A 26,480-nucleotide genomic window follows, 5' to 3' on the forward strand; every position below is an offset into this window, starting at 1 on the left:
GATTTAGTGGACACTAACAGGGATGCAACAACACTAACTTTTCTGTATTTCTGGAAGGGCGAGTGTGCCTGCTTCCGTATGCAGCAGAAGGGGGTCTGCAGCTCTCTTTTTGTCAAATGCAGCTGCATCTGCCCCAGACACAAGTTTAGCTGGACAGAAAGGGGTGATAATCTCTGGTGACACTTCTTATGCTCTGGCTAGACAGCAGTATGGACACTTTTACAGTCTACCCCAGCTCATCCTGCTCAGTCCTTTGCAGGGCCTTTCTGCAGCTCTTGTGAGTGTATTGAAATGAGGTCTGGGTAGTAGTGACAGCACATTTCTAGTACCTGTTTCACTAGTCTGGTCATTGAAAGACACACTGTTTGTGTTGCAGGACAGTGGCTGCATCCTGAAGATCAGTTTGTACAAACACAAATGATTGAATTCAGTGATTAAAGTACTCTATTTTTATTACATAAAACAATATTCCAGTTATTATTATCAACAGCTGTTAAATGGTTTTAACCAAAACAATATCTAATCTTGCACCTACAAGGATAATATTCAGCCATCAAGTGCAAACCATATGTCCTTATTCACACACTAGTTATCCCAATACTAAGGGACCACATTTGTATCCATCAGCAATTCAGTGTGCAATGTTCTCATGCACTGCTTAAGATACCCACAGAAGGTACCCACGCTGATGATGGTGGGGAACCATCAGTGTCCTAGGGTACTCTCTTACTGATCCAGACCATGGTCTACAAGTATACCTTTAGTCCATAGTGAAATTAGTGTCCTTGCTTATCTCTTGATTGGAAGTTGGGTTCACTGATTGGTCTCCACAGCATCTTCAGAACTTTCCCAGAAATGATCTGGCACAGCTTATGCTTCTATCATGGATCTCCAATCTGATCCCATGGATCACCTAATCAAATGTTTCTTCATTCATCTTGTCTTTTTGTCCAACCATAATCAGTCTCTGAAAGACCATGCCTTTCTGCTGGTTTTTTTTGACCAGTCACTTTCAAAGTCAATAGTTAGTTTCCATTTTTGTTATACAAGTCTTACAACCCAACAGTTGCTTTCATTTGTACACCCATAATCTTAAACTCCTGCTTTACATACCTGCCTCCTCTACAGGTTGTCATTAACAGGTAGGGAAGTCCAGTTCAGATGATCAAAACCCTTTGCATTCTCTACAACTTCGTAATTTTAAACATGTTTAAACTGAACATATGTTATTAATCAAGTACACTCTGGTTGTATGTCCTGATATAGAAAAAACTATTTATGGGCTAGATTAATTTCAACCTCCATCTTAAATTCCTTGGGATATCAATGACACATGAGTGTACACTGACTATGCACCCTCCTGTCAAAGGTTTTCTTGCAAGCTTTTTAGGATGCTGTGCCTTTCTTTTCCCTAATAGCAGCTTCTTTGCTCTAGAAGCCTTCTTCCTTATTGCATTGCTCTTCAAACTAATCTGCCTCTGAGTTGGTGAACACTCCTGCCTCAGTGAATGTATGATAGACAGGCATCTTACAGATTTCAGGTAGTTATACCAACCAGCAATGGGTGAAACCAGTATTGTTGATACAACATCTGGGGCTTCTGCCTAATGGAGACATGTTGCTGAGATTTCATTTCCTGCAATACAATTAATAGCCTTGAACATATGCGTTATGGGGACATTTCCAACAACCTTTGCTAGATAACAGGGATGTTTAAAAAATGTTCTCTTTATGCCTGCATTCAGCTAAGGTGCAAGTGGAATTTTTAGAGGTCAGATCTGATAGGAAATGTTTCGCTTGGTTTTTATAGCACTGTTTACTAATATTTCCTGTCAAACAGAAAATTAAGAAAGGCACCAAAATCATGACTGCATTTAATTCTTCCTACTCTAAACCAAATAAATTCAGACTGTGAACCAGGCATACATGTATGTATATTTAATAGCAGAGGAGTCACATATCAAGGGTTATGCCATTTTCCTTGTTTCTGTCAGGGCTCGAATGAGGATGCTTTTAGGTTTTGCATTGGATGAGAGTCTTGAAAAATATTCTCTAGAGAAAAAACAGAAAAATTGTGTTGTACAGAAAGTCAAGATAATTGATTGCAATTGTTCTTTCTGGCCTGGCTGGTTTTTAAATGGATTTATTTTATGCTAATAAGGAACTTGGCACCTTTACTTCTGTTAAGAACATAAGATAGACAGGATTACCCTTGGAGCCAAAATTTGTGATTCTCCTACAACATTGAAATTCAGTAGATAAAATCTAGGCATTTTGTTCCCAGAGAAATAAACAATGTTTCACTTTGGGTCAGTCCAAAATGTCTTAAAATGTTTTTTCCTCCAGATATTTATCCCTTTAACCAGCTGTTTTTTAATTTAGACATATTTTTAGATGAAATGGTATTTAAGAACTAATAACCACAGTTTACTGTTTTGTTTTTCAGAATGAAATAGACTTTTATTTCAAAAATTAAACACCAAACTCCATCCTTCCCCTGCTTAATCCTTGACAATTTTTGTTGAGGCTCCTATTTATTGCAAGTAAGTAAAAAAAAAAAAAAATCCAAAACATTCTGCTCAGTTTAAAATGTACAACTAGTTAAGAGATAATGTTTTCCTATAAGATCTTGGACCCAAATTTGGCTGGGAGGAGAGCTAATGAGAATTTACCTATTACTGCGTATTACTTATAGTATGCCTATGTATTTGACAGAAACTTAACCATCCAGCTGCTTCAGTATGAGACAGCTAGGGGTTTGTTGTTGTGCGAGTTTTAAAATTTTGAATAATGCCGTATAGAACACTTTCTGTCAATATTTTTCTTGTGCTCCCATCCATGTTTCTCCTGCTCAAAACCAAGACGAGTTTTTCCATCTGACAATATTTATAATGTAAAAATCTATTTCAGTCAGTAGATGATATTGCTACTAATAGCTTGGACTGCAATCTAGTAAAACCCTTAAGCATATGGATAATATCTGTTGAAGTTAATTGAGCTGTTGGCATAACTGAAATTACATACTCTTAGAGACCTGATACCACAAATTTAGTAATCTCTACTGAGTTGCACTGGTCTGTGGGATCTTCTTGGGATGGGATCTAGGTTTACATATCCGGCTTTGCCAGATCTCGTTCAGAACCTGATGTGGGGGTTCAAGATCCCTCTTTTGGGATGGGTGAGTGTAGTTCAGCCTGACAAGGACATGGATCACTTCTTGTGAAAAGTCATTAAATTATTAAAAATAATCACTCTGTAGCAATCCTGATTGTTTAGTGCCGATCCAGCCACTTAGCACTATCCAGGTGTTTCTGGTAGAGCCTAACAGCTGTGTGTCCCTGACAGGCAACACTGTGGGACATCTTCAGGCTTAAAGTCATGGTGAGCCATAGGGAAGAGGGAAGCCTGCATCTCCTCTTTACATTGCTGATGCTGTCTTCTCTTGAAACTGATACCTGTTTCTTTGTATGAATCAGGTGGAAAAAGCAGAATGACTGAAAAATAGGGAGAATATTTTGGGAATCATTTTTGCAAATATTTGCTCTATCTTAGGCAAATCAATCTGTGTGCTTGAGTGGACTGATTCAGGCCAAGCAAATGGGGTTCCATGGCATTGCTGCAGATAAGCCAAGACAAAGACATCTGGGATGAGGGTGGCCTGGAGTGTATTGGTGTGGTACAGGATGCTTATGAGCTTCTTTTCCAGCAGAGTGCGGAGGTCCATGTCTTGCAATTCATCCTTTCAGGACAGATTTATTCTGGCATTTTAGACAGATTTATTTTATAAAGATAGGAAACATAGCACCTTCATTTATAGTAACTACCTCATACTTTCAGAGCCAAAAACGACTCGGTTTTTCAAGGCAGAAATGCTAGTTAGGCACATTCCATTGACAGAGAGTGGGAATTTGTGTGATTTGTGGAGATTTACCTTTGAAAAGCTTCCCAGAGTGTTTAACGGACAAATTATATATGCATCACCAGACTTGTATGAGCTTAGCTATTTTAATCTCATAGGTGATTTACTGGAGCAAGACCAGAGCTGACTGTTCTCTAAGAGTTGATAGGTCGGGCTTTCTTTGGACCACTTGTCTTTGGTGGCTGCAGTAATATGAGGAGTAGCAAATTAATTTTTGCCAGTCACTAACAATGGCTTTCCATATGTTTGTAGAGTGGCCTGCAAAAAATGACTTGGGTGTAGGTTTGGGAAAGCCATATACCAAATAAGTGAAGGTGACAAAATGAACATGGCTTTCCCCACTTAAAAACGATGAGTGTGATACTAAATAACACAGATAGGTGAGTGGTGGGGCATGAAGTTGATGACATATTTAGGGATAGAGATCTTACTTACACATCAGGTAATCTCCTGCTTTGGGATGTTACTCCACAGTCACAGATTTATTTCAATGTCTTTAACTTTCTTACCCTATCAGAACTTCTCTTTATCTTCACTGTATATCACTCTGGCATTTTCCTTGACTGAACTCTGCTCTCGCTTCTCTTTTTAGTGTGTCTGCAAATCTCTCTGTCACTACCTTTGCTATGTCTCCCAAGTCATTACTATAGTACTTAATAAAAGGTACAGTAGAGTCATCTCATGGATCTTCAGTTCTCAAAAGAGAGCATATTCAGAATTAAAGTGCTACCTGGCTGTCAATAAGTGTGGTGTAAACAGGAGCAATTCCATGTCAGCTAATGAAACCAGACCTGTGGAAAAAGAGGCTCTGCTGATAATCCATCACACTGTGTATGGATTATGTATCACAGAAATCTCCTACATGCAGCTACAAATACAGTTCACTGTGCAATATACCCAAACACAGTGGTTCATATTAAAGGTATTTTTCAGTCATTTAATTGAATTTTTAAATGTCACAGAAATTCAGGCTCTAGTTCACTTACACCTGTACAAATCTCTTTATGGTGTCTTGATGTAATTTTGGCTTAAATGACCCGAAAAGGGGATTTTTTCCCCCCTTTCAATTCCCCAAAAGCTTTGCAGAAGTTAATAAAGCAAGTTCTCTATGTTATTTTTGCAGCAGGCAGAATCTTCACTGCATAGTACCTTGTTCAGTTATTAATTTACTCCAGTATGAAGGGAGTGTAATGTCGTTATTAATAAGTGACATAAATAGGACTTTTCAGTGTGTTTTGGGGGAATTTTTCTTGTTGATTTTCATCTAAGACCCATTCATGAAAATTCAGCTAGTCTAAAGGACTTACAGTTAAGGGGCCTGATTCAAATAGAGATGACTTAAGTCATCAGTCTGGCTTAAGTTAATATTTAGGACAGGGGGGTGGAGTGAGGCTTTTATGGCCTTTTTTGAGGTGCAGGAGGACATCTTCTTGAAAGGTGGACAAAGACCAAAGATCATGTTTGAGGTTGACCTTAGAGTTTGGGGTTCTTTGGAGGCCAGCTCTGGGGAGGAGTTAAATGATCGATTAGCTGTTTTATATAAACTTCCCGTCCATCTTTTCCCACCTTCTGCTGGCATAGTTTGGCAGAATAAACATGTATGGGTTGTATATGGCTGTCATGACTGCAGCACGCAGAGATGATTTTTGCTTTACTCCTTTTCCTTCTGCTTTGTTTCTTCCCTCCTTTCCCATGCTCCTAAAACCAATTCAGCTGTGGAATCAATGAGTCCTTATCTTCATCAAACATTTATTTGTTCTCAAAACAAGTATGAAATGTTCTTTGCCACTTCCACTACTTAGCTGTGGACTAGGTATACATATCCAGTACAGGAGATCTAACAGCTTCCCATGTTTTCCTGAGGGCTCACCCAAATTCATTTCAATTATGTGTAGCAGCTGCTTCACTTGAAAAAATCTCTGCAGAAATTTTGTGTCATTGTGACTCATAAAGAACATAAAGACCAAACATATTAGGAGGTATTTTATTTTTTTCTAAAGATGAGAAGAAAAGCTTTTCTGTTCACCGCACAAAATTACCTCTCATGAGTCCTGACCGATTAAACATGATACAAGACTAAGTGGTTTTAGTTACATGAGCATGATAGCATCTCTGGTGATAAATCCACTTACTAGTCTGTGTTGCTTAAATAATTGCAGGTACCTCTGTATCATCTTTTAAGCTGAACCTAAGCCTGATGCAGACTTAAAAATCACTCGGATAATACCTTGCTGAGAAGGACCAATTTGGATGCAGGAACACATGCTACATGCAACTGCATAAACTATGTGGATATATCAGTTCAGACCTCTGCACAAGCAACATAACTGTGTACTGTATTTCTTTCAGTAATGAGGAAGTTGGCACTGCATCTACCAGATTTCCAGTCACAAGAAGGGGATAGTTTTGAAGTGTGAATGAATTGGCTGTGCTAAAACAATTGGAGTTAATGGACACAACACAAGGAAAGAATTTACAGGAAAATGTCAGTTTGATGCAGTACAAGGGAGAGCAAAAGAAATACTGAGGCTAGAACAAAATGAAAAAGAAAGCTTGTATCAGAATATTGGTACTAAAATAATATGGAAAATGCAAAATAGAATAATTGAATGGCCATGATTTTTAAATTTCACCAAAAAAAGATCTAATTAAAATTTGCCATTGATGTTGACAGACACTTTCTGTTAAGAGCCATGTGCCATTCTGCTGGTAAAACCATTTTTGTATGGAGAATTTTGACTTTTTGTAGATCAAACAAGGGTATTAAATTAATTTTTTAAAAGTCTAAGATCTGTTGAAATTTGATAGCTATATATTTGTGAATACTAAAAAAAAGTATAGTGCAAATGGGTTGTTATTGGTTGTGAATGAACTATTTCATGATTAGTAATGAGCTCTGAAGTTGCTATTGCCATCTAATTATACTAAATGTATTTCTCAAGGTTCAGGAACCTACATAAATCAATTATATATAAAAATCAATAATAACAAAATAAATATAAAAACCTGACCCTGAAAAATGAAATTAAGGTAGTTAATATGCAGCTTGATTGAACCTTACTGATGGCTATTAGGTGATTTTTTTTTTTTCTGGCATAATTTTCTTCATTGCTTGAGGAGTCTTTTTGTTGCAAGGCAATTTTCAATAACTGGGTTTTTTTTGGTAGACTACCTAAAAGATATTTTTGAATTGTACATGCAATAGCCAAGAACTGTCCCTGTATAATTGCTGTGGGGCTATGGAATTTTCCCTGCAGTGAGTTTTAATTATTCTGTGCTAATTAAGCAACTGATGCCTACTGTGAAAAATTTTCCCTTTGGAACAATGTGAGCAAAGGTGCATACATAAATTTCATAACATATGCATAAAAGCATCCATTTTTATCTCTTGTACTAATTTCATGTCCCCATGTTCAGTCAGTGGAATGAATAAATATAACTCCTATTGCCATATATAGCATGCTCATAAGACATAATATTAATCTTTTCCCATTTAAAAAAAAATAGCAATATGGTATTTTTGGTTTTGTTGGATCCTCTCTTTATAATAACGAATGTAACCTGTTACAAAGATAGATAAGAAATGAGGTGCTCAATTATATTTGCATTAAAAGGACTGGTCAGAAGAAAACAATAGGTGAGGAAAGTAGAGATTGTACAGTCAACTTGAAAAGTACTTTTTTTGTGCTTGTTTTTTGCTTCTTAATTATTATTTAAGAAGAAAATGGATAACAGGGTAGAACTGGCCTAAGCATGCAGTTTCAGCATAGATAAAGGATAGTACATGTCTCCAGGCTGTGCCTGCATCTCTTCTCCTGCTACAATGTCAGAGACAAGTTTACATCTTTTCATTTTTTTATATAGATCTAAGGATACTTTAGAGAACGAAGTAACATTGTAAGTTAAGAGTAAGTTATAGAGAATAGCCCTCTGGTGTTGGATTTTTTTCCTCAGGAAGCTCATGTTGTGTCTTGCTGTATACAGAAAAAGAATCACAGGATGGTCTGGTTTGGAAAGCACCTTTAGAGGTCACCTAGATCACCTAGTTCAGGCCCCCTGCCAGGGGTAGGGACACCTTCCACTGGATCAGATTGCCCAAAGCCCCGTCCAACCTGGCCTTGGACAGTTTACAATCGCAATCAAATTGCAAAGTACAAAGGGTGGAGAGAAAGGGTGGGGGGAGCAGAAACAGAAGAAAGAGGTTTTTTTCTTGAAAGCGTATCCCTTCAACTGTTGACTGTATTGCACAGCACATTACAGGAGATGGCATGATTAAAATAGGTGAAATGGAATCACTATCAGAACATCTTAAAATGGAAGGCATGTAGTAGGAAGGAGGAAATTCGAAGAAAAAGTTAATGTATTAAAATGCCTGAAAATATAATTTTTGATCAAAATAAGAAAAACAAATTTCCTTCTTTTGTTCTGTCTGAAACTAAACAGCTTTTTTTGATAGCTCTGCTAGAGGTAAAAGATATTTTCTGAGGAAACTTTCATTGAATTAAAGTCCAAATTTTTTGTCTGAAAGAAGTGTCAATATAAAAAATGAATCAATATTACTTGGTTTTGAATGTTGGTTTGGAAAGTAAGCTTTCTGCTTCACAACTGAAACGTTGAATTGGTGCATATCATGGAAGGAGAACTGAGTGGATGAATGATTGGATAATTAGAGCACTAATAGGGCCCTGGAAAAACTGGTTAAGGACCTTACTCTGCTCCAGACTTCAGCTGTATCTGCTCTGCTCTGTGAAGTGGGGCTTGACTGGGCCAGATGGGTGGATCTGCGTGGGCTCTTGCTGCATGACAGGTTGCCTTTCTGGCTGTCTCTCAGGATCAAAACATCCAAAGTGTAACTTTGGAAGAGGAAAGGGGGGTGGACTGGTATGGAAGCACATAACAAGTACTAAGGGATTTAAGTTCTTTGGTTATGGAGGACATGAAGACTGAGCTAAGGCTTTGGCTTAGGGGGTATCTGGTATAGATGAGCTCCTGAGCATATTTCTGTATCCAGTTGGGTGCTCTGGGGAGTGCGTAATTACTTTTACCCAAGTCATATGAAGACTGTAGTAGGAATTCGAACTTCAGTGATTCATTCTGCAAAGGGGGAACCTTGTAAATCACTAAAAGCTACATACAGATTGGGAACAGTGGAAGTCTTCACAGGTGCAAAACCCTGGGCAAGCAGAGCCCCAGCAGCCATCCAGGCTGGACCGGCCTGGCCAGAGGCAGCTCTTCGGGCAAGTCCATGGGCCTGGAGCAGTCAGAGGAAGGGAGCCTGCAGTACCAAAGGCAGCGTAGTCTGGGGTGGCATGGACAGGAGCATGGACAGGAGATTGAGGTGGAGATTAGCCCCCTTTGCTCAGCACTCCTTAGACCACATCTAGATGCTGTGTCCAGTTTTGGATATCAACATGGACAAACTGGAGTGAGGCCAGTGGAGGGCCTCAGGAGGTGGGAGACAATGGACAAGAACTGAAACAGGAGATCCTCAGACTGAAAGAGAAATTTTTTCCCAATGAGGATACTCAAACAGTGGCACAGTCTGGACAGAGAGATTTTACCATCTCCATCCTCCAAGGTTTTGGTGTCCTGACTGGATCAAGCCCTGGGCAACCTGGTCTGACTCCAGAGCTGCTCCTGCCTTGAGCAGGAAATTGGACCAGAAACCTCCTGATATCTCTTCCAGCCTGAGTTGTCCTGTGATCCACAAGAAAAAATGGGCTGAGTACTGAGATAGCTGATTTCAATTTACTTCAAGGTGAAAGAAATTAAGAAAAAAAGCAAACCATCTGTAAATTTCTTTCAGAATATAAAAAAAAATTCAATCATTTATTAAGAGACAGCTATCTGTGTCACCTAGATATTACAGATGGGTGGACATGTAGAAATCCCCAGTTCTGATCCACCTGCAAATCCATAAGTTGTCAAGATATCACTGTGATGATCTGATCTGATCCGACAGGGAGAGTGTCCCAAAGTCAGGAGCTATTGCAGTCACATCAGGATATACTCTCCAGTCTGCTGCCACATACACGTGAAAATACTAATCCTATCAGTGAGCTGTCAGAAACAGGAAAATGGTTTGCTTTCTACTTAAAATTGCCCATATGACAAAAGTGAAATTATAGGAAAAGAATCTGCATGAATTATCTTTAGCTCAACCCATTTTTTCTTCTTCAAATTACAGATCTGTCATTTATATAGGTTTTTAATTCAATTATCTTTAGCTCCAGTTAACTGGAAACTCCTGGTCCGTGTAAAGGTACAGGACAAATATTGTCTTTTGGCAGCTCAACCTCATATCTCCTTGTCTTGACAAAGTGCTTAAAGAAACTACAGGTTTCAAACAGGCTCATTTATCTTGTATATTACTCAAGATACTCTGGGCAAGTTCATCAAAATGATTTCCAGATTTGCCACTTTTTTGATCTTTCTTTCTTTTGCCTGTCTTAGCAGGGCTCACCATTGCAGGAAGATACAGACATAAATTTATGTATTTGTTTCTTTTATCAGTGTGTGCTCATTTTTAAGCTGTGCTGGATTTTTCCTTGCTATGGCACTCAACAGTCAGAAGAGGAAAGTACTTTCCCCCTATTCACTTTTCCTCCATTAAAGGTAGCTGCCCTGTACAACAAACTGTGGGACCAGTGCAAATTGCAAGAGATCATCACAGAGGTTTTCTGATTCTTCTGGGAGTGTCTTTGCTCCCTAAATTTAGAAATTTCCCCCCCAGCAAAGAATTTTCATTCTGCAGAGGGTGTCAGCACTTTGAATGGGTATTCATTTTAAGGGAGACAAAAGGAAATGTTACATTTTCTTGTAAAAATGAAAGGCTTGAAAAATGCATCTTGCATTTATCGAAGTTTCCTCTTTGGTAATCTCCAAACATATGTCTCTTTTTTTAGTGAATTTAGAAGAGTGTTGCTGCTGACTGAGGATGTTACCCAGTCCACAGCAGCAGTGGACTTGTTTGGATAACTGATCCTATGATGTAATCCTGTTTATTTATGAGGACAGTACAATATGTTCTGCCTTTAAACACGGGTAGAATAAAGCATCAGGAGACAGTACTTTTGCTCACCAGACTGTCTCTTGCAGCCAGTGTTGTGTAGATAAACCCTGCTTTGTTTGGATTTTTCCTTGAGGTCATGTTTCTCGGGCTGCCTCTGCTGCGTCTGTAGATGTTTAGTTCCTTCCCCGCAGTCAGTGCTGCCTGCACACAGCTCCGTGGTCTATTACCTTTGTTGTACAGTTCTCGGCAGAGATTCCCTAGGACACATCAGCTGTATTTTGAGTACTGCTCTCATTCCTGTACAGAAGCTTAACATAGCCTGATGAAATGCAGCGGTTCCCACAAGCATCCGTGGGGCTTTACCAACATCCTTTCCTTTACCTAGAAATGTGATATAATAAAGAATATTCAAATTATTTGCACACAGAAGTGTGCAATTAAGTAAGTTAATTTTTAATAATATATATTTTAATAAATAAAAATGTACCTCCTAAAAACTGCCTAAGCCCAATATAGATTATATATGGAATACAAAATTGCCTTTCCTAGTTTAGGGCATGACCTAGTCAAGAAAGACAGCAAGCGACCTCTTCCTTTCCTCCCCGTCACTGCCTGTGCATAGGGTCTAAATGTGTATATTAAAAAATATTTAAAATCAAGCTGTATGTTAGGGTTGGAGGGAGCAGGGAGGCAGTGCAGTATCTGTGAAATGACAGAGAGGGTTAACAGACTTTTGAGCATGACATATTCCAAATTGCTCTACTTGATCAGATGAATTTGGGAGCACCTCCTCCCCCATTGTAACGGCTGTCATTTCCTGGAAAGGGCACATTTGATCAAATATCTGTTACTCTCCTGCTGAACAGAGCTTGCAAATTACTAATGATTCTGGCAAAAGAACCTTAATTTTGTGCCAGTGGGAGATTTCAGGTTAATTAAATAGTCTCGTTGCTTCTGTGTTTCACCAAGTAACAGCTCTTGGCTGAGATCTGGAAACTTACAACTTGAGGCCCTAGTACTGTCTTGACCTGAACTATATCAGGCCAAGAGAATGTTACCAAGTGTCTGAGCAAATTCTGAAACTCATTTTTAAAAGCTTTAGGGGCTACACTAGGAAAACAGTTTATTCCAGGCAGGGAAAGAAACCCTTTGATTCTTACTACCTTTGTTAGGCTTTAAGCAAATATCCAAAAAATGTGAGAAAAGCAGCAAAAACCCCCTGCTGAAGTACGTGTCATCTACATCAGGATCCCAGTCTCACCTATGGTTGCAAGTGAACACAAGAGAAAGACAGGAAATCCCTGCACAGAAGGTAAAAAGTCCAGAGCGAGCTTTTAACTGCAGGCAGTAAGTGCTTTCTGTTTGCAGTGCAGACTCCTGTAGAGGGAATGGGTGCTGTGAGAGAAAAAAATTATATACTTGGTGTGGCCAGAGGACCTGCAATCAAATCTGGTCGTGTCTATACATTAACAGTGATGCTCTCATTACATTAACATTACATCAAACATTACAGTTTGGCTCTCAGTTATGATATAAGGCTCAAATATGATGGTACATTATGTTGTTAACACATCCTATATATAAGGTAACTCCTTGGGAATAAGCACAGAGCTTGGACATAGGATTTGTAGGAAGAAGAGTCATTGTCAGTGGTTGCACTCAGCTATCTGCTGAGGAAGCAAGGCCCTCTTCTGTTTTTTTCAGATGATAATGAAGATGAATATGAATGAGATTATATGATGAACATGGTAAATATAGGGTGGTCGTTCTTGGTCGTACATCTTTGGAAGAGATGAATAATATAAACCGTTGTTCACTGACATATGTATTTCATTGCTCTTAAATAGCACTGATGAGTCCTCGTTACCATGGCATGATTGAGATAACACTTCCTCACATTTGTGTTAGTTCATCACCAAGAATTGGTCTAGGGTCTTACTTCAGCTCCTTGGGCACCATGTATGTCAGACCAGACAGCTGTGAGAGACTCTCAGAAAAAAAGTTTTTTGGGAAAAAAAAAAAGAAAAAAGAAAAAAGAACAGAACCATTCTTTTTATGGAAATAAGAATTCACAACCAAGATGCATTTTTTCCCACTCTAAACGTGGTGGGGAATGATCCCTGCAGTATAGGGGTTAGTGTTTCAGACACTAACTAAAGCAAAAGTTTTAATCGAAAATTGGCATCAGGTTGGCTAAAAACTCCGGTTTTCTGATTTATACAAAAGACCCTGAATTTCTTTAGCTTTGTGCTTCTGATAAATGACCATAATTAAAAATATATTTCATGCAATTTTTAACAAAGATCTGTTAAATGCCAGCTCGTGTCATACCTTCTACTAGTTCATTGTCCATGAAAGTCCATGAAAGTCCATTGAGGGAATTTCTGGCCAAAGCCTAACAGTAAATTTCTGGTGGTTCTCCCCACCCTGTGCGGTGACGTTCTGAAAGATTTGGGGGTCTGGTCAATGAGAGTGGGTCAAGGAGAGATGAGAAGAGTCAGCACTGGGGGGCGTCTGAGAGCCACATTTGTAAAGGGGGTAATCTGGAGCAAGGTGAGAGTCAGGAAGAATTTGGGAGGCCAAATATTGGGAATGATTCTGTGATTCTGTGTGTGATTTTTCTGTGTGTGATTTCTGTGTGTGATTTTTTTAGAGATTTTGTGGATAAGGTGTCCGGTGGGATTGGGTACAAGGAGGAATTTAAATGCTCTGGGGCAGGGAAGGAGTGCCTAAGAGAGAGCAGTGCCGGTTGGTGATCTATAGGTGATGCTGAAACAGCTCCCTCCATTTCCCACCCCACATGGGATGCCGGTCATCCCACCTATACTCGTTGCAATAATCCCATGAGGGGATAGTCCTCTGCACCTGTTTTTATCTCCTTATTCAGATTCACATTCATAAACTATATCAGCTGCTTAAATCCAGATCCCCACCAGCTTCACCCAGCAGTTACAACCCTGCCGTTGCTCAGCTGCTCCCCGGGTCTGCAGCAGGCTAATAGGAAGCAGAATCAGGCTCCAGAGCTGTGGCTGGTTTATCTGAAGATCTGGTATCAAACTCTTAAAAGTTTATGCCAGAGTTAAACATACATAGCTGCCTAAAGGTTTTAGACAGCATTTTGTAACCCTGAATGAAGCAGAACAGTGAAACAAGAACAACTGCAGAATACAAGAAAAGTGTTGCTAACATATCTAGAGGTACCTTTGTAATGGTTACCACCAGTGCTATTTTATTCTAATTCACCAAAATCACATTTTAATTTACAAGATAAAATACGAATTTGAACTAAAATAATAAAGATAAAAGCAATCCAGGTGCTGTTCTGAGAAATGCAGATGAAGAGAGGATTTAACTGGAAAAGAGAAGGAAAGTAAATAGAATAGACATCCCTGGTGAACAAACCCTGTTCCCTGTTTTACAGTGCAAGGATGATAATAATAATAATAACAACAACAGTATATGTTGTGTTTAAGTTTCATAGGCTTTTTGCTTATACTGAGAAGAGAGATGGGAAGGGCTCAGAACCAGAAAGACTGCATGCTATTTCTGCAGTTTTCTCCCTGTCTCCTGAAGAAAAAAAAAAATCTCCGTACTGTGTGTCTCTGCCAGCTATTCATCTCTTTGCATAACTAAACCCTTCCATTAGTGCCTGTCTCTTTGCTGGCACGGTGGCTGCACCTTATGAAAGCAGTGAGCAGAACAAGAGGTACTCTCACTTGACTCCATCAAGTATGCAGCATTAGGACGTGCCGTGCCTGATTGCTCATTAATATTGTATCTTTAGGGCAACACGGCTCCTGGCTGGCAGGTGACAAAATGGCTGGAGGTGCGTGCTGAAGCTGGAGCCAAGAAATGGAGGGGGACAGGTGGACATCTGTAAATAAGGGCATTTGGAGTCCATCTGCATGACACAAAAGCCATTCCCAGCCAAGGAGTGAGCTGAGCCGTGCATATGTTGTCCCTGCATTGAGCAGCAGGTACCCACAGCTTGTGCTGATGTTGTGTGCTGTCATCAAAAAGAGTGAATTTGGTCCACTTTCACTGGAGAAATTCACAAAACATGCAAAGCCCATGAGGCCAGTCAATTTATGACCATTGCAATTTGTACAAGTTCACCGCCATTTCCGATTCCTGTTCACCTGCCTTGTTCCAGTGCCTGTGGATCATATTGCACAACTCCTACACACAGCATCACTCTTTTCAGCAAGACTTGCTCCTAAATCTGCCCATTTTCAAAGATTGGATCTAGGCCTAAAGTTAGGATTAAAAAATCAGTGGGGGTAGAACTTGTGAACAGCACTGTCTGAGTATGGTACTCTTGTTTTACCAGAAGCCAGTTTACATTTCTCAAGGTTGATTGAGTATTTGTAATACCAGTTTTTTGCGTAGCATTTCTTATACCTTTGTTCTGGTAGCTGGATTAACACTGATACTTCATATTTTTATGTTTTGGCATCTACATTTGTTAACTGTTAAAAGTCAAGATTGACTTTTTGGATTTGAAGTGCAAAACAGGACGGTTTTTTCTTTGATGTCTGCCTTGTGAAATCTTCTCTATGGGTTCAATATGATTTATAGGCCATTTCAGTTTAATAGTATTCTGTTTTGGGTTTGGTTTTTTTTTTTTCATTGAATCAGAATTGTGCATGGCAATGAAGAATTCAACCTGATCTGTGTAATAAGCTCAGTAGGTGTATTAGACCAATATTATCAAACAATATGAATTTTTATACAAGTCCATTGCTAAAGTAGATCTATTGATCTATTTGCTCTGTTTATAGTGTTGTTCAGTATGCAATAAATTATTTTCTGCATAACTAAAATGATTATTGCAGGCATGGAATCAATGAAATGTTCTTCTTAAAATCGTCACACTTGATTTTCCTTGTGAAATTCCGTTTTGTCTTAATGGGAATAAATTTCCAGTCAAGCCAGGACTGGATGTCTGAGGACATTCAATAAGAACACTGAAAAGGTTTATTCTTTGCTAGGAGTAAACTAACTAGTAATAGTTCTTCAGAAAGAGAGCTGTGATTTACAGTGGATCATGCTTTTTTTTAAAATGCAAACATTATATGTAGATATTGAAATAGAAGAATTGTTCTTAAAATAAGTGGAATAAGACTTTGCTCCATTCAGTGGCAGTTTTTCAAGAAAGATGAGAGCTAATTAGACAGAGTCTAGAGGCAGAGAACAAGAGTACAGCTTTAGAAATCATGACCTACAAGAAAAGGTTGAGTTAATTGTGTTGGCTAATTTTTGAGGAGAAAAGGCATAAGGGAGACATGATAGTCCAATCCCCCAGTTTGGTTACTGCTGCTGAGTAGTTTCTTCTCCATGCCAAGGCAAAAAGTTAATTGACTTGGATGGTAGCAAGGGAAATTTAGGCTAATCATAAAGCTAAATTAGGCTTATCATAAGATTTCTAATAGTTTGAAATGGGTGTTGGAATAGATTGTCTGAAGAGGTTATATAATCTCTGTGACTGTGTGTCCAAGAGGAATACAGCAGAGGTGCAGGTGGTCCTCCCTGGCATAGTAAGATGATTTTGTAGCCCTACTTCAGTGGGCTACTTTCCTTGAATCTCATTCTGCAACTAATACAAACCTCTTTGTACATAAAAAAATCATATGTATTTTCAGTTTTTTCTCCCCAGTTTTGACATATAACATTTCTTTGTGCACTGTAAACTTTGTTCGGAGATCACTTCACTTAAATAACATTCCCAATGGTACTTTCTGGAAGACTTTTTCTGGGCATAGGAGTTGATCTGTCCAGCTATTTGTGAAGAATGGAGAAACTGTTGTTCAGATTTTTGGAGGAGGGCTCTGGCTTTGTCTGTGTTGATCCTATATCATCAGCATTACCATGAGAAAATAATTACATGTAGATTTAGTGAAGAATCAATCATGCATAAGTTCCCATGTTTCTATCTTTATGAAAAATTTTGCCTAAATAATAAAGTGAATCTTACCTGACAGTAAGAAGCTATCTTATGATGACAGCAAACAATATGTTACAGTCTCCTGGTTACTTATAGGTTACTGAGCTATTTGGAATACCTTTTCTATATCTTTGTCTTTTTTTTTTTTTTTTTTTTTTCCACTGATTAAAGTTTCCTTTCTCTGAGCACAAAAAAAAAAAAAATATTCAGTTGTAATAACAAATTCTCTGATGACATGAAAAAGTTATTAAACAACTTCAATAACGTCTAAAAACATAAATGGAATATAGGAGAAGCATTCCCTTACAAAAGTCAATTAGAGGTAGTTTTTTGATACCATTTGACAAATTTATCTTTTTTCTAAAGCATGATGCAAGTTAATATTGATTGACATTTTTAGATGTAGCTTGTCAGCTTCTTTGTTCCAGTAAGCTGCCAACATTGTCATTCTCAAGGTTTATTTTTTCAGTGCTCTCACTGAGGCTACTGGAGCATGTTAGGGCTGGTAATAACACAGCTAGCTGATAAACAAAAGCTGTCAGATATCAGCAAAGGAGAATGAAGGGGAAGAGTAAAATCTCTACCTGTGTCTAGGCTGTGAACATATTAAAAGCACTAATTAAAATTTATCTTAAAAAAACCCAACTATAATAACAGCACCAATCTGTCCGTGGTATTAATTCTTTCTCTAATATGCCAATGATGAGTAACATCTGTCAAGTATTTGATTTTGGATTTTGCTATCTAAGTAGTACAATTATAAATTCAAAAATTTAAGAAAAATAAAATCATTACTACCTATCACGGTTCTTTTCAAGTATGAAAATTTACATCACTACCCTTAAATGAAAAGGATTTATCTTTTGGTACTTCCTTGTTTTCCCTGAGGTCTCAGGTGCTTCTACTTGGAAGTACCCTCAATATGCAGTTCTAGAGTAGGGAAGTTATGCTAAACTTTATTTGTTGTTCTGACATTACAGTATTTTTGATTCATGCATAGCTGTAGCCCTTGTGACTCAGACTCTTGGCTTTAGAGGTAGAGATGTTTGAGAGATGCTTCCAGTACCGCATTTTGCAAACACTAATCTTATAATGAGCACCTTGTTAAGGCAGGAGGGCAATCAGAGCCCATTGTAGAATTTGGTCTAAAATGCCAGAAGGACAACAGATCCCAGATTTTGCAGTACCAATTTCCAGGCAAGCCACAGCTAAATAGCTAGGGATGATGCTAAAAATGTTGCAGCCTTTCATGGGGAGCTTGCAGATGTGCAGGAACTGAAGTTTCTTCTTCTCAGCTCTGAGTTGAAAGCCTTTCCTTTGGGGGCAAAATAAAAGATTCGCAGATAAAACCATCGCTGCCTCATCGTGTCAGTGTTGATATACTCAACACACTCTTACAAAATGCTCAAAATGCTGTCCTTCCATTGAATTGCTGTTTTTCAAGGGAAGGTTGTTCAGCTGGAAAATTTCTTGGTTGGCAGAACCTCAGGAGGTCATGCAGCACTTCACTGTTCGTCCAACTTACAGCCTCAGCCTCCTTCCTCCCCAGATCTATTTTGTTTTATTTTTCCATCCATCCATCAGGATGGTTTGCTTCTTATACAGGTAAAATACAGGAATGTTGCACTTGCCTGTGCAGTGTGAAGGCTTTATTAGCACATACTCTTTGCACTGTCTGCTGATTAATGGGGCAAACAACCCTAAACTCTCTATGGATGCAAACTTTATATTACTTTGCTGCCCTTGGAAAAACATCATCCTAAATGAAAAATATCACAACACGATCTGTCTATGCATAAAGTGATTTATTTAAAAGGCACAATGTATTAACAGTGCTTCCACCCATGTGCTCGCTCTCTGATCGAGAGGAATTGCTATCTCAGCAGATGGTCCCGTGAATGCAATTTGCACTTGCTCTGCCAAGTGACATGAAACTCAACTCTTGTCCCCCTGACTTGCCTTGTTAAAGCGATCTTGGGCTGCAGGAGCTGATCTGCAGCAATCATCCAAGGCACCAGGATGATCAAATGTATGTGAAAATACTGAGGAATTTTCCTGCTTAAGGGAAATTTTAAACACACCCCTATCATTTGCTCTGTATGCTTAATCCTATTTAAATAACATGTCAAACATGCCTAGTCATCAGCTCAGGTGTCCCTGCTGAGATTTTCAGCTTTAAGTTTTCCTGCATCTCGGTGCACTGTTTTTTCCCAAATACTGACTTTTAGTTTTCAAGGTTACTGATGAAGTGCTAAGACACATGAGCTGTTCAGACTACCTCAGGAAAAGGGGCTCATTAAGAAGACAAATGCATTTATCTGGCAAGTCATCTAGCTGACTATATACTTTTGGTTTTACCTGTAAGATATTAAATTTGAATACATTCACATTTTCCTGTAATTAAATATGCAAACACCTGTGAGTCCTTGTCTTTCAGTTTCTCAGAGAAGTAGGTCTACTTGATGATGTTTACATGGTAGTGCATTGTGTGTTGGCATCAAACAGGCTTCAGCTGTAAAGTTAATCTTCCAAAAGAAAAAAAATATATTCTGATTTAATAACAATGAGAAACCTACAGAATCAATTGCAGGTAATTGTCCAACAGTATCTTAGGTTGCACTTCTGCCTATGGGTAAGCCAGTTACTGTAAGTATGGAAAATTATAAACTTCAGGGAACTCTGTTCCATCCTTTTGCTGCTGGTGGTACTCAAGGCTGCAGATGAAAGGGAGGACAAAGCTGGATTTCCAGATCAGTCAAACTGACCTGTGCTGGCTGGTTTGTCTGCGACAATGCTGGGTTTTTTTACACGATGTTACAACTTCTTTCAAGAAACCCGTTTCATGATTGAATCATTCGGATCATTTGGACTTCTATGGCTGAACTAAAAATAGATGCTGTGTTTGAGCCATTAGTCTAGCTCCGTATTTCACAGGGAGAAACAGACCAGCAGTGCTGTGAAAAATGAAGTCTTTTTGGTTTTTTGTTTTTGTTTTGTTTTGGTTTTTTATTTGTTCGTTTGTTTTTGTTTGTGGTTGGTTTTGTGGTTTTGTTTTTTTTTGTTGTTGTTTGTTTGTTTTTTTCTTTTTTTTTAAAAAAGAACAACTGAACCAGTGCAAAAAAACAGATCAAACCAAAAACAACAAAACACCTACCTCCGCCCCCCCCCCCCCCCAATCCAACCCCAAACATCTCCTTTGCTTTGTATACAGAGAATTTAAAGATATTCAAAGCAGTAAGAAACTGGAAGCGAGGAAAAGTAGTTAAATCAAAGATGTTTCTATGGTGCTGGCAGCTGAAAAGTTGGCTCTGGAAATGTTTAAAATGCTTGTTAATCCTTTGTCTTAATATTTCACAATCATAAAAAGAAATAAAAAGTACTGAAACTTTTTTTTGCTAAATTAGGTACAAAATAACCATTAGATGTATTAATTGTTGTGTGCTGGTTAGTCAAATGTATTTTTTTGCCTAGCTCTCATGCATTTTGGATACTGCTTTTGTTTTTTTTAATAGATGTGTTTATTTGCGGTGTTCACCACAATGGTCACATCAGTCTCTGGCTTCCTGAACTGTTTGTCATTCAGAATATGCGATCTTCTCCTTGGTGACTTGACTACTCCCTGATCAGCCAGCTGAAATGATTATAGCCAAAGATAATTAAAATAACAAATGGCAAACAGTGAATAGCAAACAACGAGTATCGAACCATTGTCTGTACAGTTATAGTTTTGTTTGCATGCGGATACAGATATTTGTAGAAGGGGCCGTGTCCAACAATTTGTGCAAACAGGCTGTTTGCATGAACGCTTATAGCTGGGAAACAAAAAGGCATACAAAAACTGGTGAATTAGGTGTTGCAAATTTGAGTAATGCAAACGTTCTTAGGACAGCTCAAGCTGGCACTCTTATTCATACAGGTCAATGTGTGGTGACTTTACTTTGGAAATCAGTTGGAGGATTGCCAATTCAAACAAGAATGCAACCAGTTTTCATAATAGCATTTAGTCAATATCAGTCTTAATCTTACAGGATTGCATTTGTCAGCTGTTTCAATTAGATCCTTTTAAAGTCTACGTTAATAAATGTTATTTAGTGGTACAAAATTAAATTCAGATGGGAAAATGTATTCAGTGCTACCATTTAGATACAATACCACTGCAACATTATTATATACATATATATATATACATGTGATGTATGAATTCGACATGAATAACAATTTTCCCAACCCAAAATGTATTTTTTGATAGCCTGAACATGACGAAAATGCTGCATTTGGCTTCAGTTCCCTTTACCTTCATTTCATAAGTTACCTTGCTCAACCACATTACTCAGTTCAGTTGTTTCAGGTACCTGACAAAAAAAAACAAGGTGAGAAATTCCCAAGGAAAAAAGGCAACAGGGTTGAAGTGCTCTGGCAGGCAGAGAAGTGCCTACTGCTAGAAAAATTATTTCCATCGCAGCAACTTGCAAGAAATGTAGGGCCATGAATATCACATTTGGAACAAAGGCCAGTGGGGGGGAAAGGGAAGGAGAAAAGGTTCAGCTAGAAACAACTGGATTATAGCCTGCCCTGGCTTTGGGTTTGATTTCTGTCCTGAGTTCATCTACCGCTTTTTAATTACTACTATTATTATTATTATTATTATTATTATTGATGCCTGGTACAATAAAAGATCCCAGATTACTATAAATCATATCTCCAGTTCAAAACAAAATCACTTGTTAGTGGTCCAATGGTGTAAGTTTCTAACAAAGAGAGAATGTCTTTCCTGCTCACTCACTTATTTTGCATACCCTGTGGTGTTAAAACCAAGATGTGCTGGTGAATCTATCATAGAAATGCTAGTATTAGACATAACCAGCACAACTGGTGAAGGGGAAAACGAGCAATATAACAGCAAGGTTGTAAACTAGGACTAAAATGCATCACCAATTATGTGTAATGTTTGTTACCTACCTGGCAACAGCACTTTGTGCAGGTTTGCCTCCTCTTGTAAACTGCAGAACTTTATAAAAGTATAGTAAATAACCAAAGCTAATTTAAATCAATAATCAAGTTCTTGTATAACAGCTTTGGTATTGTATACATATTCATACATTTCTTCAAAACTGTTTATTCTTTGGAGGGTGAGAGCTTCATTGCTAATCAGAACACTATTTCTGCTTCTAGGTTCTAGCAAATGAATCTCAACCAGTTGTTTAAATTGAAATTTTTAGCTGCCAGTCAGGACAGGTCAAATGGGAAATGGAAAAAAATTAGGATCACTGACTAAAAAGAACAAATATCATCTATGTGCGTACACCCGTGGCACAATGTATTCTCCGCGAGGTTATCTGTATCCAGATGGCAACTATTCACATGGCTTTCCTACCTTAAAAAGTTATTTCAATTCAAAGGGAAGAAATACTTTTAAAATGCCATCCACTCACTGTAATTGACTGTGCCAGCAGGTTAAAATATCTCCAAAATTAATATTCCACTTCAAATTAGGGTTTTTGATGACGAGGGTGACCCTGCTGTATCTGCAGCAGCCCTCTCTACAATTTCTCTGGAAAAAAACCTCAAACAAAACAACCAACAGCCCTACTTACCACCATGTGCAAGATTCTTCACAAACATAAAAGATGAGTAGTCATTGCCTTAATGGATTTTAAGTTGATGACTCCACCAAATGCTTGAGAAGAAATACAAACACAAAGGTCTAGTGGCTGTCATAAGGACCTGGAGGGAGTTACTAGCAAAATAAGGATTAGAAGGCTCTCTAGTCCCATACAGCACTACTTCAAATCAATAAATGCTGGATTGCAGTCTCCTGGTACTGTTAATGTAAAGCATTAAAAACAATCCCAGCAGTTTACCACCCAGTTGCATGATAACCTCTAATATTTTGAACCATGCCATTTTATTTCACGGAAACACTTTTTTAAGTTCTAAGAATTATGTAGCACTTGCCCTTAAAGTCTGGGTAATTGCTGCAGGTAACACCTTGGATAACTCAGCACTCGATTTGCAGTACACCTAAATGTTCCTCTAGGAGTAATATAGGGAAGCGAGGTCACACAGCCAATGCATGGGCTTTTATCTAAAACAAAGGTATCACGTCTCTGTATTTGATATCACACCTAATTTTTTGTCCTTACACAGGAAGACGGACAAAGGACATGGTAAAATTACAACCTTGATATAGTCAGTAAGTGTAGGTGGCTCTTATAAGTATAAAATGTTTCACTAAAACCTGAAGGGCCCTCTGTCTCACATCTAGACATATTTTTACCTCTAAACATTTGAATTATCTTACTGAAATCAGGTAATCTATTAATTTACATGTAAAGACACATACAAATGCCAGCAGAGACAGAATTATCCCTATCACCAGAAAAAGGATGCAATAGGCTCCTTCAGATTTTATTTTTCTTTTCCTTTTCTGGGCCATCAGTAACCCAGTCTCTCTTCCTGCATATAGTTGCCACAAAAGCTTCTAAAGACAGATGTGCTGAACTGAGTTAGCACCTGACTGGCTTTTCTGCTTTCATGCTGGAACTGTGAAAAAGCAGGAAAGGATTTTGGCAATTGAAGTCACAGTCGGATTTGCTCTCAGTGCCATTGTAATTTACTTGTTCAGATAAATGTCTTTTACACTTGGGTAATTTCTTTGCATTGTGCATGTTATTCATAGCTGAGTAAAATTGAAAATCCTAAAAGATACTTTAAGTTAGCTCTTTCTATTTGGAATCACTTAAAAATATTTATGGGATTATTTTGTTTCCTTGCTTTCTACTCATTGTCTCAGTTGAAAAAAAAAAGAAGCTGCATGCAACAGAAAGAAAGTAAAACACCCACTACATACCCTCCAGCAAACCAAAGCAGGTTTATTTGGAAATTATTTGAGTAGGGCATAAAGTGGATTGTGTTGTGCTCTCTGCTGGTGTTTCCAGGGAATTTAAGGGCGAGATAATGCCGAGAACAGAACCACGCCACTCAGGGACATTACATTTATATTTTATAAAGTGGGGTAAGTATAACAGGTGTTTTCTATAATAAGGTTCCTGTTTTATTATTTCACACTCCCCCATCCTGGCCCTCCCTTCTGCCCCATTTGGGGCCAGCACCACAGAACCAGGGGACCAGGATACGCACTTCCCAGTGCTCGATGTGTCCGGTCCTGGGATGCAGCCCAGAGCCTGCGTGCAATGGTCCCACCACAGGTTTAGACTTCTATATGATATTGGATGCCTGTGTATAGATAATCCCCCAAGGGACTTGTCCTTCCTGTTTAGTGCTTTATAACTTGGTTTGTTGGCACAAGCAGGCAATGGCCCTATTAACCACAGAGACCTGGGCCAAGTTCTTTGATTTCCTCCCTACCCAAAGCCAATTAGATGCTGTTATTGGGGTCACTATCACCCTCTTGCCTCCTGCCCAATATGTATTAGAAAGGTCTAAAATTTCTGATGCCTGCCTGAATCATTAGAGCAAGGCAGGCACAGTCCAGAGCTTTAGGGTAGTCTCCCCACATAAAAATTATCTGTTTTTGTTTCTCTGCGCATGCCAGAATCAGCTAATGAGTTTGAGCTGAGCAAATGTAGGCAAGGTCTCAGGTATATGAATGGTGCTTTCAGGGAAGGTTCACCCCATGACAGTAATTTATTACCTTTATCAATCACTTAGAAGAGATGACTGGATTGGGAAAGGGAAAAAAAGAGGCACATAATGCAAAGAGTAAGGAGGAAAAGGGAATTATGTACTTAAGTTGATTGGTAGCTGATAAAAATTTAACTGTATTTTTTTAGTTGGCTGAACAATTGCAAACAATATACATTTTAACACATCCAAAGGAAAGTCTTTCATTTATCAATAAAAAATGTAGGTGAGGCCTGTTCTGGGAAGCAGTGACTTTGTGAGGGGTCTGAGCACTGGGGGGGAACACTCAGAGAAAGTTGAGGAAGTGGCAGTAGACCAGTGTCTAGTCCTGATGCCCAGCCCTAACATTATCATTTTAAGGTGCTACAGCAAAATGGAAGTGAGTTGAAAGAAGATCTGTGACGTTGATAAAAGCCTTAGAAAAGAGGTACTGTAGTAATATGTAGCATGTAAAATTTTTTTTGTTGTTGTAAATCAGAAGTGAAACCAAGAGCCACTTCTCTGGAGGGTAGGTAGTCTGTAACCTACAACCTGCAACACAGGAAAGAGCAATTTTAAAAGAGAAATTTTGTTTCACAGGTGATTACAAGACCCAATGTCCCGGAGTTGAAGCTAAACAAATGTGCAACATGCATATATATGGTTTCTGCTTTTTGGGCCACTTTTTTTCCCCTCCTTTTATCTTTTATTAAAAAAAAAAGAAAAAAAAAAGAAAAAAAACCACAAACAAACCAAAACCAGGCACAGAGTAATTAACCACTGGAATATCTTACTGGTAGCACTAGACTCAACATCAGAGCAAGTATTTATACCAAGGGTAGAATTTTTTTTTTTTTTTCCCTAGATGGATGAGCTTACAGCTTTGGTTTTTGGTAAAAGGAATTAATTCAGAGAAGTTTTGTGACTTGCGCTCCTTATGACCTTAAAATCAACAAATCTTTTAAAAAAACTAGGATAGTGTTGTGAGAGAGTCTTGAAAAGATGAAAGAAAGTAGAGTGGAAAAGAAGGCTCTTTTCTCAAAAGACATGATCTAACTTAGAAAGAAACCCACCCCCAAAACCAAATAAGTAAATTAATAGCATAAAATAATAATTATTCTTTTAAATACGAATACTAATTGTACACTGATTTGATATCAGTCTGGATAAGATCATGAGAGTTTGCTAGGGTGATAACATATTGCAAACTAGGCAAAAGGATTAAACCGACATATTTTATTATTCAATGGCTGGAAACTATATGCAAAACACCCTATAGCTCCAGGGGGAAATACAGGTCTTGTTATAAATGATCGCATCCGAATTTAGTCATAAACAAAATTTCCAATTTATTAAATAAATAAATAAAGATAAGCAAAACCAGCGCTGGACAGACTGGGAGCCCTTGCTCTACCTGGCCCACACCAACCGGTTTCCCTCCTCAGTATTTATTCTCTCTCTTCTCATACATAGTTATAACCTTTAATACATATTCATAGGATTTCCGGGAAAAGGGTGGGTTTATGGAGATCTTTCTCGCGCATGGTCTTTTTGTCTGTTGAGGTCTTTTTTGCCCCTCTCTGGTGGTCGTGGGATGAAGTAAACACTCTTCCTCGGCCCGCCCTTTTGGTGACCCCAAACTTCGCTCATGCGTCTTACAAACAACTTTATTTTGGGCCCGGATAACTGTAAACAACACTGAACAGAACCAGTTGGACCGGCCCATTAGAACACGGAGTCAGGATGGCTTTGCAAAAAACAGAGCTATTTACACATTACGTCATGCTGCCCCCTCAAACCTGCAGTTATACAAAAACAGTTCAGTCAAAAATACATATAAAAAGAGCAATCTTTTAAACTTATTTTACACTGTGCAAAACCCTATGCTGAGGTAGGTGAAAATGGACTGAAAAGTCCTAACATTATTTTATAATAACACGAATCATGTAAACTTATTATCCTGCCAGATCCTGAGCATGCAA

Source organism: Athene noctua, chromosome 5, assembly GCF_965140245.1.
Source record: "Athene noctua chromosome 5, bAthNoc1.hap1.1, whole genome shotgun sequence".
In the NCBI taxonomy this organism is placed as follows: Eukaryota; Metazoa; Chordata; class Aves; order Strigiformes; family Strigidae; genus Athene; species Athene noctua.